Source organism: Triturus cristatus, chromosome 11 (genome assembly GCF_964204655.1).
Source record: "Triturus cristatus chromosome 11, aTriCri1.1, whole genome shotgun sequence".
In the NCBI taxonomy this organism is placed as follows: domain Eukaryota; kingdom Metazoa; phylum Chordata; class Amphibia; order Caudata; family Salamandridae; genus Triturus; species Triturus cristatus.
The window spans coordinates 995,970,708-995,986,486 of NC_140594.1; positions in this window are offsets into that span (position 1 = coordinate 995,970,708).

Genomic DNA, 15,779 nt, shown 5'->3' on the forward strand with positions numbered 1-15,779 from the left:
AGATTCGTAGCGCTGAGGTGGTTCTCTAAACTCCAACGTATGGGAAGAGTAAATCCTCAGCTAGAGATTATCTATTTGATTCACTTCAATTCCTTGGGCACTCCAACAGATCTCTTGTCTTTCAAAAAAGTCGCAACAAAATCCGCACAAATCATCTCTTCTATTGAGGACAAGGAGGCATTAACAAAAAGAGCGCACGGTTGGATCACGCTCAGTGACTATGGAAGAATGCAGCCACAAGCATATCTCAACATTGGAATGAATCTAAAAACGAAAGAAAAGTTTTTAAAATTACTCCTCGGCTTAATTCCGGTAACCCCGCATTTGCCACCCTGGGTAAGAAAACACTTCTCGCATCAGTGCCGCCTGTGCAAAGCTGACAAGGAATACATCGTCCATGTGATGTGCATTTGTCCTAAATTAAAGGACTTGAGGTATAATTTATTACGAAATTATATGGCGTCCGGACATGCAGGCCGGCGGTTAAAGGTTAAACTGTGCTTTAACCCCATCAAAACAAAACTAAACTGTCGGGTCGTAAAGTTTTTTGATTTAGCAGAAAAAAGATACAAGAGCGTTTGATGACTGTCGAAACATTTTATTGACTACTACGAACTGATATTAATCCAACTTGTAAAACTGAGGCAACCATGCATAATTAACTTTTAACGATTTTTAGCAATGTTTTTACTGCTTTGTAAAGATTTTAATTAATCATGTACAAATAAATAATTTACTTACTTACTTACCCTGGCGAACCCCTAAATGACGACCATGCCTGCTATCACCCCCATTGCTAGTGATTTTTTTCAGTGGGATAGGAAAAGTGTGGGGTCTCTAAAAGGGGTAGCCCATTTATTAAAGCCATGTCTTAAACATGTAAACAACATTTCTGTGATTTCCATAGTGTGCCATCTAGTTGGTATTTTTGTTCCTTTCTCCACTTTCTGTTACTGGATCCAGATATATAACTCAACAACTGACACACAAACCAGCTACAACTACTAACTTGGTCAATGGTTGTTGGCTGTTTAAGATAAATGAGTAACAACAATGATTTTGCTGTTAATAATTAATATACAAAATGTTTAAATTTTGAATATATAAGACTGAGAATTAAACATTACTGAGGCCTGTGAACGGAGTTGGTGGCCATGAATTCTAAACACCTTTTTGTCCCACGGACAGGCACAGTGAGAAACTTGCACTGCCTTCAGTCTCAACTCCAGAGTGCACAATCGTGTCATCAGTTATAAACACCTGGAGGTGAGACATTTAAAGGTATGCACTATACAGGAGTAATATGATACACGCAAAAATGCAGAATCATCCTGGAAATAGCTAACATTCCTAGGGAATGCAAGATTAAGTTAAACGTGAAATATAGAGAAGGAACTAAATCGCTGACATTGATTACCTTACCGGTTCTACATTGATTGTTCAGAAATCGGAGACTGTTTTGCAATCACAATTATGGGCATGGGTAGAGGGCCCAATGCGACCTGTTTCAATGCCTGTTTTAACTATTACTGGGCAAGAGACCCAGAGGGACCCTCAAAGCCCTGGATTTGCCCACCTAGAAGCATCCACTCCAGTCTTTGGCCATATGCGCACTGTGAGGAAAGAACGAAGTGTGCCAATAGAGTTAAAAATCAATTGGATCCTTGGCACGTGATTGATCATTTGGTAGTTCAAAAGCCTCAACGTACTTCGGTGACGCCACTTCATGAAACGCAGGAGCATACTTACGAGACCCCTGTACCACCGGAGCGCCACTTCTTTTGACGCTCCAGCGGGGCACAATGCTGAGCCATATTTACAAGGCCATGCAAAGTCACCCTGCGTGGCTTTTCATGGCCTTAGAAATATGGCCCCCTTTCACACACTACTCTGCGTGAAAGGGGCGTGCCACGGGTGTTGTTGTGGGTGTTCCCACGCAACACCCATGGATTCCGATGCCTTCACAGATTTACAAGGCTTCGTAAACCTGGGAATGTGTCAGATTCTAATGCTTAAAAGTTTAAAGTGGTAAAAGAAGGAGAATACCTTTATTTCTCCTCGTTTATTGCTCTTTCTATGTGTGGTGCATTCTGCAGTGCACATAGAAGGAGGAAAACGCCACCAATAATTGTTTTTCTGCAGGAAGGTTTCCCTTGCTGCACAAAAACAATCATCCCTGCAACGCAGGCATGGTGTCTATGTCCGGTGTTGGGCAGCCAATTGTGTGCCAGTGTAGAGGAAAGCACAGGGATGCATCATGTTGCTTTAAATACGACGCATCCATGCATTTTCCTAATGACGCAGCCTGGTGCAGTAAGATGACTTGCAGCGCCGTGCAATTTTCTAGTAAATATGCCCAACACTATCAAATCCTTTTATGTCTTTAAGGGTCCAGTAAGGCCTTGGATCTGAGTCATCCTGTGGTGGTGGCTTACACAGTCTCAATCTATGGACACCGACTAGTCACTCACATAGACAACCCTGGGAGACTCAACATCCTGGGAAAAGAGGGACCAATCAGATGTCCGATTTATTGATTCCCTATCACCTAAAGGCAAGATTTCAGAGGTGTGCTGGAACTGAAGAGTCCAATTACATAAATTATTTTTCTAGTGCTCAACTCCTCGTTTTTTCTTTCTCCTAATTGTAGAGAAACAGGGTTAAGTGGGAACTACATCAGGTATTGGCTGTTAACATGCATTTGTTTTAGCTCCCTGAACTTCAAGAAAATATGCCTCCACTAGAGAATCCCCCCTACTCCTTTTCAGAATTAAGAAATTACTGCAGCAGTGCTTTGAGAAAAGGAGCAATCCACACATCTATGCCACTTTTTTTTAGGGTTCCTGGGGCTATTTTCCATCGCAATCCAACCCTGCTCTGCAGTGATTAACTTTTCATCATGACAGAGTATTGTAAAGGCGCTGAGTGATATATCCAGTAGTTTCTACACTTTAGAAATCACTACATACCCCACTCGCCGACGCCCTTCATAGTCTGCAGTGATGACAAGTTTTAATCTCTGTAGAGTATGTAAGGGGTCGGTTCCAGGTGATATGCAGAGGTTTCTAAAGTTTAAAAACAACTACATACCACTCTGTATGTTTGTCTGAGCTTTTTTCATTGCGCAAAATTTACCCTTGCGTCTTTTCTTTTTACATGAGGGTGCTTTTAGCATTATAAAAATAGCGCCAAATGCCCACTTTGCCATACAGCGGAAGTCCATGGAATCTCGATGAATTTTAATGTAATCCCACGTGATTCCGTCAAATGAAACTCCGCCATTTCCACCCACCCCTAGTTATAAAGTGTGGCATGTCAAAGGGAAGGTTGGTTGAGTTTGCTGTGTCTAACATGTGAAGTAAGGAAGGGACCATCTTAGGCTTACATCTGCCGCCAGACTTCAAGGGGGCAAGGTTCTTGCAACTCTACAGGATATGGTGCAAGTCACAGTTCTCCTCTGGAAATCTCCAAGAACTACTATGGGATAGCAGCCATGCCTGATATAGTCCCTGAGGGGTCAGTACCACTCATGGAGGATTTGGAAGTAGAGGAATTTAAGACATGACACTGTCGTGAATCAGGATTACTGTCATGCAACCAACAGTCACACCTTAGATGGGGCAATAGCCACCCTCAGTATAAGTGATGGTACACTTTGTGTGTAATCCAGTTCAGCAGAGCCCAACAATCTCCTTGTACAGGAAAGTAGCAGTCTTAGAGATGTTGAAGCCATTCAGAGAAAGCTGATAGAGTTAGGCGGAGAAGTTGTCAAAGAGCAAGATGTCATACAATCCAGGGACAGTCATCCTTATAAATTGATTCATGGACACAGGGCAGAACATAGCAGAAGAATATGAAAGAAAATATAAATACATTGAACCAAAACAATAGAATCATAAAAAAAACAATACAATCGATCTCAATGGAATCTTAGAACATGGATATTGAATATTGTAGCATTGCTGCACAGTATCTTTTAGCGTTTCTTATATAGGTTAAGGTTCTGTTACCTGATAAAATCCTGATGTGAGAAATTGGATTGTTGGTTGGCTACGGTGTGAACGCTGGTTAAGCAACAGCCTCAATCCCCTGCAGGGTGAACCACAAAAATTCACTAACTTAACCTGTTCTCAACCCTGGGTAGCTTGGCACAAAAAGCAGTCATGCTTTACTTAAAGGCAATGTATAAAGTATTTATGCAGCACACAAACAGTAATTAGTTGAAAACATAACACAAAAAATATAACGCACCAATTTGGAAAAATAAAGTACATTTTAATAAATTATTTGACATCAAAATGATCAAAATCCAATCAGTAGAACTGGAGTTATGATTTTTTGATGTTCTTAATAAAAACTAGCACGTAAAATCAAAGCGCCAATCGTGGCCATCTAGTCGCACAAGACCGGACCATAGTCAAAAAATATGGCTGACCGCGATGGAGTGCCATTTAGATGCAAGAGGTGGATGGGACCCGGTCAACACTTACCTTAGGACTTAGGAGAACATTTGAAAAAACACCTAGCACCACAACCAAGGGTCCAGAACTGGTGAGACACCACTTGGGGATTCAGGACTCACTCAGGCCGGATCCAGGTGCAGTTTCAAAATGGTGGGAGCCTTTTTTGTCCCTGTGGCTCTGAACAGGTCGTCAGCAAACTAACCCTTGGAGTCACACTGGTAGTCATGGGTACAGGTGAAGATGCAGGGTTCAACAGCGGGGCTGGCCTCTGAGGGTTCGAGGCAGGCTCCAGGCAGTAATGCAGTCCTTCCAGATACAGCAAAGCAGTTTTGCAGAGTGCATAGCAGATCACAGCAGCAGCCAGTCCTTTGAGAGTCCTTTTGCAGATCAAGGAGTGAACTGAAAAGTGGGTCTGAGGGTCCTATTTTATACCCTTGAGCCCTTCCTCTGGAAAGTGAGAGAAGTTTCTGGAAAGGTTCTTTGAAGTGCTCCAAGCTGGTTTCAGTGACATGGTGGAGGTGATAGGTCCTTTGTGTGAAGTCAAAGCACATCCTATTCAGTTGCAAGTAGGGCTGTGCTCAGCTCCTCTCTCCATCCTACCAGCAGATGACCCAATCGGCCACACATAATCCCTTTATGTATGACTGTCTGGGAGAAATTCACAAAGTCTAACTGTCAGCTGCACCCAGTCATGTGACCCAAAACAAGCTACAAACACAAAAGGGCTAAGGGATGAGAAATGACAACTTTCTAAAAGTGGCATTTTTAAGATTGTAATTCAGTATCCGATTTTACCAATAAAGAGGATTTTTTATTACAATTTCATTGATACCAAACACAAACTGCCTACCTTGTTCCAATCAAAAGTTAGCACTTATAAAATGTAATAAGGCAACCCAATGCTATCCTATAGGAGGGGTAGGCCTCACAGTAGTGAAAAATAAATTTAGAAGTTTTCCCCTACCAGGACATGTACAACTTAAAATCACATGTCAACCTTTTAATTGCAATACACCCTGCCCTATGGCGGTGACCTATATGCAATACAAGGGGAGTTTATAGCTTGGATAGGGGGTTATATTGCTAAGTCATACATTGCAACAGCATTCTGGCTGCAATGGCAGACCTGGGACATGTTTGAAAGTGCAACTTAAGTGGGTGGCACAATAAGTGCTGCAGGCCTAATAGTAGTATTTAATTTACAGGCCCTGGTTACATGGTATGCTACTCTGCAAGTGACTTATGAGTAAATTAAATATGCTAATCAGGTATAAGCCAATTAAACCATATTTAAGGAAGTGAGCACAAGCAATTTAGGACTAGTTAGCAGTGCTAAAGTTCATAGAAACATAAGGCCAACAAAAACAAATACAGCAAAAATGTGGAGGGTAAAGGCAAAATGTTTGATGGTGACCATGCAGAGAGGGCCAGGTCCAGCACCTGAGTTCCAATATGGGTGGCTAATATTGTATAATGTTTCATTACCACAGTGCTCAACATAGCAATCAGAAGAGTACTCAACTATAAGAATACTGCAAACCCTACTTGCGCCCTCTCCTGTGTTATACAAAACAGTGCAGTACAAGAAGACATTTGGGGAAAATGTACACTTCGCTCCACAAAAGCGTGTTGGGATTTACTTGCGTTGGAAAGTTGTCTAAAATAACACAAACTAGCGCCATGCGCTATTTTACACTACTTTGCATCAAGGGGACGTACCAGGGGTGAAACATGGGCATTCCCATGCAACCATCCATGGGTTTCATTGTAAATCCATGTCTACTAACATTAGTTGACAGAAATTTCTGACAAAATCAGTGAATATTTGGTGCTGATGTTTGACGGTGCTCGGCACGTATTTCTTAACCCCGGCTCATAATTATTACTGTTCACCACACAATGGTGCTATCCACCTTTTGTCTCAGTGCACATCAGTAGATTGTTTAACAATGCAATTATAGTTTAGAAAAATATTAATATCAGAGCGCCCAAGCATTTTCTACAGCTTTTTGTGATCTGGAATAGTCCAAATTTTCACACATGTAGGAGTATGTTGATGAATAAGTAGCATTGGTACAGGTATTTGGCAGTGCTGTCAGGGACAATGGGTGGAGAGTCGGAGGTGGCCTCTTGAAATGAGGTTGGGACCTGCAACTTATGTACTCTTCCTCGAGGCAAATGCAAAAACAACAGTTGATGGACAGAATGCCAAACAATGTCATACATTCACCCTAGTACAGAGATCTGGGCCTAAATCCATTGTTTTTTTGTTCACCGTGCCATTTCAATTTGAACCCAGCCATATGCAAATCAGTCTTGACCCTGTGCCTCATGGGAACTGCCCAGCCCGAACTGCCAAACCAGGTCTTCCCTGGACTGGAAAAAAGCATCCTAGGACCGGATTTTGGGGTTTCACCCCTCTTCAGCCAGGATAGCTTGATTCCAGTGGCATGGAGAGCACGGGACCCACGTCTGGGCATACCTGTCCCATTCAGGGTTCTAAACAGGGGTGGCATGGTGAGCAGAAGAATGATGGATTTAACCCAGGTCTCTTGACTCGGGGTGAATGTTTTGATTTGTTCTGCATTCCGTCCATCAATTGTGTGTCTTTTGCTTTCTCGCCCTAAGTGCATCATTAATAAACTATTGCTCCCGCCCCCTAACCTGACAAATCTCGAGGACCTCACCAATCACTACATTCATTCCATGACTAATATTTTCGACTCAGTTGCTCCAAAGAAAACTCAAAAGAATTCAAGACCAATCACTTTAGATCACAGATCGACCTCACCAAAAAAAACGGTTCAAAATCATCAAACAGTTGACCAACAATCTACACTCAATGATTTAGCCCCAAATAGCGAGGAGTTCTCGGCACACTTCCTGGAAAAGGCAAGACAAATTGAATTAGAATTACTACGCATCACAACAAATACACATTGTGTGTCCCAGTCCACTACCTCTCTCTCACCCCTATCAATTTCCCTCTCTGATTCATTGCGTTGCTCTCCAAAAACCCAAGCACTGTGGAATACATTCAGATTCCCAGATGACGTTGATCTATATAATACTACTACTTCATTAAAACCCTCAAATCATTTCAATGATCCTCTGCTCGCCAACTCTTCAAGGATCTTTTATGCTCAGTGCTACCACTCTGGTTGAAAATCATCCATGAATCTCTCCTGCAAGGATTGATTCCTGACTGCCTCAAAATGGGCAAAGGTATCCCCATCCCAAAAAAACCTAACGCAGACCTAACTGATCCTAACAACCTCAGACCAATTTTCAACATAATGACTTTTACCAAACTACTGAGATGTGTGAGCACACACAACTAAGTTATTACATCGAACAATTTCAACTCCTCAACCTTCACCAATCAGGATTCAGATCAGGACACAGCACTGAAACTGCTCTGATTCACATCGTTGACGACACCTTGAGATTACTGGACCAGAATGAAAGCTGCCTTCTTATACATCTAGATCTTTGCTCCGCGTTTGACAGGGTGAAACATGCCCACTTGATTGATCTGCTGGTAAAAAGAATGAGGTTAGCAGGCCCAGTCCCAAATTGGTTTTCTTCATTCCTACACAATAGAACTCAAAGAATCAAAATCGACCATTCCCTTTCTAACAGTTCCCGTGTCTCAATTGGAGTGCGTCAAGGTTCAGCACCTACTCCCACACTCTTCAACCTATTAATGGAACTGCTCACTGAAATTCTGAATCATTCAAACATACATTACCACATGTACGCAGACAATTCTCAATTGTACTTGAAATTCTCTACTCCGTATGACATCAAAACCCTTAACACTGCGCTCGCCTTCATAATGTGGACTCAACTATATTAGGCATAATTCTGGACAAACACCTAAATATGCAAGACCATATTAGCGCAACAACCAGAGCAGCTAATCACCAACTCAACACCTTAAGGAAAATCAAACCCTTCCTTCCTCCCGTTGACATGCAGCTGGCAGTCCAAGCCCTAGTTATCTCTCGCTAAGATTATGGAATTGTGACCCTAGCTGGATTTTCCATAGCCAAACTGGCCCCTTTAAGGGCTACTCTGAATTCTGCTGCAATTTTCCATAGCCAAACTGGCCCCTTTAAGGGCTACTCTGAATTCTGCTGCCAGACTCATTACTGGTTTAAGAAAACGTGAACATAACACACCAGACTTAATTCAACTCAGTGGCTCACCTTAGAAGCAAGGATTTGTTTCAAGATTGCCTGCTTGACACATGAAGCGCTTCACTATAAAATTCTGGTTTACCTAGCAAACAAACTTGAACTATCCGACCAGAATTGACCCCTAAGAAGCTCTACAAATCTACTGCTGAAACCACAAAAATGCAATAAGAAAAAAAACTATAACCTGAGCCTTCTGTGGTTTGGCATCAAGAATTTGGAATGCTCTTCCTCCCGAAAGAAGATCTAACCCTTCGATTGCCACATTAAAAAAGAGAAGTCAAAGGTCTGCACCTGAATAGTTACTTTCAAAGATAGGCATGAAACCATCCAAACTAATACTTCAGGTCTTCAGTACTCTTGAACAATCAATGATGCATTTGTATTGCTTTATATCTCTTATTTATTGGAGTATTATCTTTCACATTATTATTTAACTGTCTGCTTATTTGTTACATTTGCCACCTTTCCTGTTCATATTGTGTGCTTTTCTGTGCAGCACTCGATACCCGGTCGGGTCATGTTCACGCTTTATAAAACTTTTCAAACAAATAAATACATTTAAAAATAAATGGGTGGTGAATGGGTGATCCCATGCATCCACACGTGTTTTGATGCAAACCCATACACACAAAGGCTTGTAAACATGTGTTTGCACCAAAAATTGGGGACTACATGAGGTTGGCATAAAATGAAAAATATCTTTATTTGTCCTAGTTTCTTCCTCTTTGTAGGTATTCCTTCTTGCACAAAAATTATCCTGACCACAATGCAGGCCCCCTTGCAATATGATGCCTGGGTGCCTGCGTTGGTGCTAGGTAGCCCAGGTGCGACAGTGCTAGGAAGAGTAGAAATGTGCCATATCTCTGACAATTTGGCACATTCTGCTCTCTCCTTTTCACATAACACAGCTCAGCAGTTTCCCTTCCTCTGCTGCTTTGTGTGAAATGTTAGTAAATATGCCCCTGTGTGTGGAGACAGGCTTATGGCAACGGTCCCCTATTATGCCTTTGTTTATGCACTCACAAATCAATAAGTTGGAGGTATCTTCTAGGAGTACTTTTTCGGAATGTTGGGTAGATTGGGAGAGTCCAAATATTTTCTGAGTTGAGAGGACCCCAGACCTATTGAATCTCTGCAGGAGCCTAGGACATAAAGACCCTGTGGGATTTGGATGGAGAGTGGGTCTTATCTGAAACATGTTAGCACCACCTCTGCACCACCGCAGCACCACCGCAGGACAGCCCTGCGTGGGCAGTTTCCAGAAGCATGCTCTGTGTGCAGTCATTCCTGCTGCTGTGAAATTGTGGGAATATATGTAAACAGCAAGGTATGACGTCACAGGTGTGATCTGTTATGATATCAAAAGGTGTGAGCTGTTAAGTGCCTTGGAATACATCTATCTGGTGTGCAACACAACAATGACAAGTTTATTGGTTAAGTGAAAGGGTGTTTTTTTAAAACTCCCAGACTCCACTGTTAAATTGTTGACTATTTTTGGGATAAGATATCTATTGTTATGATGACCTGAGCATTTTCCAAAGCCTCGCTTATATCCTTTGGAAATACTTTGCGATTTCCATTTATTTGTCTTCTTGGTGTGGACATAACTAATCTCCCCTCATTTGTTTTCGAATGAATGGAAAGAGAAACGGGAAATCCAATATTATTCTGCTGCCTGACATTCTTTTTATTCGCAATGCTTTTAAACTTTTGACAGTTTTGAGCCAAAAACATGTTTAGTCACTCTGATTTACTGCTCAGCATCCTTCCAGCTATGTTTTTCTGATTACAACCCTTCCTTTTGTACCCATTGTTATTTAAATGTTTTTGTTGAATTTTTTATACTTTATTATTAGATAAGGTAGCTGCTCTTACATATGCTATTTCTTATGAGAATAGCTGAACAATATTGTTTAGTTAGGGCCCGCCATAATTTAATTATTCATTATAGACTGTGTAAGGGAAAGATACCTTTTGGCTTTGCTACAGACTTTCCCTGTACTGAAAAATCTGGCATAAACTCCTTATTTCCATTGTCTCTCGTTTTAATATTTGCTTGTGAAATGGAGACTTTTATTCCTGCAGGGATTTATTGATATTTTTCTAAACCACAAAATTTTGTATCATTTACTAAAATGTAAATAAAGATAATTACGAAAATCAGATGCTTTGGATTAATTTTCTGCAAAACATTTATGAGGCTCACCCTCTCTGTATTTGAGTCTCCATCAGCTATGCATCCTTTCTGGCTTCCATTGAGATGGTCAGCCTTCCTCGGAACAACAGGGAAATAGTAAAATTCTGGTAGTTATTGTCATCACTAGGCACGTTTGTTCTCCCAGACTCTATGAATGGTTTTATTTCAGTGATCAAGTAAGGTTGGTTGGATGTCGCTCAGTACGATTGCTTTGGTCTGGCTTTCAGATTGACATTCTGCAATCCATTGCCTGTCTCTGCTGCAGATGCCTGGACTAGGTGGCTACACAGTGGACTGAATTCTGATGAAGAACATAGTTGGGGTCCCAGGCATGAACTTGACAAAATTTGTCATCTCCTTCTTGATAGATCCCTTAAACTCTTCTGTGTCCCCATGTAGTGAGTTTTCCATTGTTGTCGGAATGGTGGCAGCTGATGGTTCCCATTTCTGGTCCTCACTTGCCATAGATTGTTTAAATATTCAGACTTACTCAAGGGTAGGCATGATGCCTAATCCATTGAGCAGGTGGGTGTGGGTCTGAAGGTAGCAGATCAATAAAGCATTCAAACAATTTCATAACATTTTTTAAATGAAATGATACCTTCCATTTCCTCTAATAATGACTTGAGTACTGAGAATCAAATACTTCATCTGGAGCTCTTTTGAGCCATTTCTAAAACCTTAATTTAAGGTGAGGTTAGCCCACCAGGGCAACAGATTATTTTACTCTGTCCACATGATGGGGTAACCCCACCCCAAATTAGTGATTATCGCTTCTCCCGCAGACATCTCTTACATTGGAAGGAACCTCTGTCATGGAGGTTCCTGTCAAGGCATTGAAAAGGTGTCGTACCGCTCCATCAACAAAACAGAGCAATACGTCACGCTTTCAATTAATTTTTTTATTTTCAAAAATAAAATCCCAAAGTTGGATTTTTTCCTTTTAGACATAAAAAAGCAGGATTTTAACCCCCCTTTCCATGGGAATTTTCTCCCATGGCATGGGGGTCAGTGAACTATGTTTACTTTCACTTACTGCCACGTTTTGGATGGCGTGAGGTGAAGTGAAAATTTGCCATTTATTCGCCTACTCTAAATAGAGCGGGTGGACTAATGGTGAAACCACTGATGTTACTTACTCTGTTGGGCCGTTGGAGGTCTATGTCAGTGATGGAGACAGAGTATTCTCCACCACTGACAAATTGAATGTCTGCCCAACCCTAAATGAGGCAGACGGGTCTCCAGCACAGCTGTTGCGCTGGAGTACCTGTTCCGCAGCACTCTAAATCAGGCCCTAAGTCTGAAAAGTCTGGGTTAGTTTTTCTCCAGTTGCCCGATGGAAATCATTTTGCATGCCACCTAGAAGGACATTAAATGTTTGAGTTTCTGATTTGCCCTGATTTTGCAGGCCGGCCTTACCTACCCCAATGGAAAGAGAAGCTGTATATACACCCACATTTAAAGTTCACAGGATCGAATCACTTCTTCCACATCCTGATAAATTCTGTTATAGTTTCCATCTCAGGAGCCTGAACATTGATTGATTGCCTTGGCAAATTCTTGTATCGGCCTTGAGAAACAGTATGAATGAAAATATGTCGATGGAAGGGAGGGGGCTGGAGCCGGGATTCTATGTCAGGGGTAAAAGTGATTGTGTTTACAATTTAGAAGAACGTTTTCCACATTAGCTAACAAAGTGCAGGATCTGAATTGCAACGGGATGTACTACTGTTAACTAATTTCATATTTACACTTGGTATGGGCACTCCTACTTATTGCTGGTGTGAGGTTTCACCCAGAATCGAGAGGTTTCCCTGGGGCAACTAAGCCTAGTGTGTGGTGGGGTCAGGGTCTGGGGTCAAGGATGTGAAAAGGAGAAGGTCAAAGGGATGAAGATGCATCAACAAGGCCAGATCCATGTTATCTCTTCTTGGAATGTGAAATTCTTGTAGAATAACCTTAAGAAGTGAAAAACTGTCTTTCAAGAAATGGTTACCCCCCAAGTAGTTATCAAGCTGCCCTGAGACGTGTATTCCCTCCTTGTTAATTCATGGGAGTCTCTCAGCACAACTCAGTACTAGTTGATGTAGTGCAATTGCACTCTCTGGATCTCTTCTCAGATCCCAGTTTTTAGAATATACAATACAAAAACAGTGAAATAATCTGTTATTCATCATTCCAGACTTGGGTAAATGTAAATGGATGGCTCATTAATAACGTCCTGAGGGAATGATTGTGGTCATTCATGGAGAAACGTGGATTTCAAAGAACATTGAGCCGGCAACATTGGTGAATACTGTAGTTTTCTCAAAAGAACAAGATAGAAAATGAGTGTATTATTGTGGGAGTGAGTCAGTAATAATGGTCAAACCTTCATAAGTTTTAAAGTCCACTTAAGTACTTCCTCTGCTCTTTCTGCTAGTCTTTTTCCCTCAATCTGCCTCTTCGTACCCTCTCTTTCTCTCTGAGCACCCTCCTCCCCACACTCTCTCTTCTTTGTCTCTCTCACCTATTTTGTCAAATTTACTTTAGTTTTCCCTTGCTTTCCTCTGCCCTCTTTCATGTTCTACCTTATATCACTACCTTTCATTGCCACTGTTGCCCACTTTCCTCTTCACTCTGTCTTTCTCACGCTTTGCTGTGATTTCTGGTTCTACTAGTGACTTCTCTGCCATCATCTCTCTACTTCTTTACCCTCCTATACACATTTATCCTTCTCTACATGTTTCCATATTTCCCACTTTCTGTTGGTAATCCTCTTTTTATGTTCCCTGTTTCCCTCTCTCTCCCTCGATCACTTTGCCCTGCACTCATTTTCACCCACCCTCGCCTTCTTTCTTTCCCTTGCTATCTCCTCCTTATCTCGATTCCCATGTCCCGCTTTGTCTCTCTTTTCCTCTTATTCTCACTTTCTTTCTTCTCTCTCTATTTCTCCCCATCTCCTCCTCATTTTTCCATGTCTCTCCCTCTCTTTTATACTCTACCTGAAATGTTAGCACTTCATTTTAGATCTATCTGCTCAGAGTTTTAGCTCAATGAGGTAATTGTGACTGATGTCAAGCACATTAAAAGTGAAATGTTTGTAAAGGGCAGGCAGGTAGTGAACACCATCAGTCATGTTAGCTTCATGAAGCCACTGACTTTAGCACAATGCTTCTTTGGAGTTCCATCAGCCCCCTTCTCCTCCACATCCTAGTCACTGGTGTGCTCGGTAGTAGTACTATGTGAATATAATCTGCATCTGATGGGACAATATTTTTCAAAGCGATAATTAGGACACAATATTTATGTCAGACAATATTTTGAGTGCAGCATTCTGACATATAACACTTGCAGGACATCTTTATTGATTAGACTCATGGCACCTGAGTATAAGAACTTTGCATGTCTAGGAGTGTCACAGAAGCAGCTGGCTCCCAAGATATCCCCTTGTTACTGCTGGTAATACAGAATGTTAAAGATGTGGAGACATCTTAGGTTGAGAGAGACAAAAGAAACAAAAACAAAATAACAGCCATCAACTCTGTATCTTCAGAAAGAATAAGGACATTTTTAGTTAATTTGTTAGACAGTACAACTCCATTGCTGTTTATACCCAAGTATGTGTCTGAGTCTTACCTATATGCAACACTAGTGCAAGCACCTTGTGTAAAATAGTTGGGAGGAACTTCTCTTTTGGGCAGCAGTTATCCAGTTAACTGATTATGACATAGCTAAGCTCAAAGAATTTGTTTCAAACAACTTGAGATGCAATTGTAAAACTCTTATTGATGCAGGCCTGCTAACTCACACTGTGCTACCGTGTGTCACACGATATCGAATCCTTTCACACGGTCACTTAGTGAGGAGCTGATATCACACTGTGGCAGGAAAGATGATCTGAAAACCACTATACAGAGTGGTTTTCCAGCTCAATTTTGAAGACTCTGGGCAGCCAGTATCAATTAAGGGGTGTGTAACACCCAAAGACATCGGTGGCAGCCTCAGCAAGCCTCTCAGGCCAGCCCCTTCTCACACAGTGACTTTTTTGTACAATGGCAGGTCTGTTGAAGGCAATGGAAGTTCTATGGAACTGTACATACAATCAGGTGCAGTAAACTCTTAACGGCGCTGTTCAGTCCATAATACGAGCCTCCTTAGTCATAAATGCAGGGCTTAATTTGTACTTGTGTTTGCCTGTTCTAGGCACTTTCAATTATTTGTAAACAACAGCTGGTATTAGAGTCCACCTCATAGTGGTGATGTGTGTGTATCTTTTGAAGAGTTCACTAGTGGAGCACATAGCTATTTATTACTTCTAGGACTTAAACCTCCAGTTTAAGGTACCACGTGAGTAGTGCCATCTGCAGGGGACTCATGTGAAACACCTTGGGTCCTGGCACTTAAATGTTTATAAATTAAGCACTGCGTCAATTACAACACTGACACTCCAAAGGGCAACACAGCTGTTAATGAAGCATCAGTTAGACAAGCACCACTCTGAATGCTTAAGAGATAAAACTACACAGCTGCTCTCTCGTTCAGCTAGTTCCAGTCATGGATCATCCAAGCAAGCAACTGTTAGCATTTCTTTTATAGCTTTGAGTAGGTGAACCCATGGCTATTGTTAGTAATTCTATGTAGGTGGTAATTAGGGCTCCCGGTTTTAATGGATGTATGTTTTTAGCATTTCTATCTATATTTATCCATATTTATTTTTTAGCCAACTCACTGGTGTTTATCCATATTTATTTTGTGTTTTTAGAATAAATGGAGCTGTAAAATTGTATATTTCCACGTTTAACTTTTGGACGCGCACTCATACATGGATGCCTGTCACATTTTGGCAAATTAAGCAGCCACAAAAAACTACACTCACAGGTACATATTAGCATTATACTACAAACATGTGCAAGCATATGCCTGTATTTAAGGAAA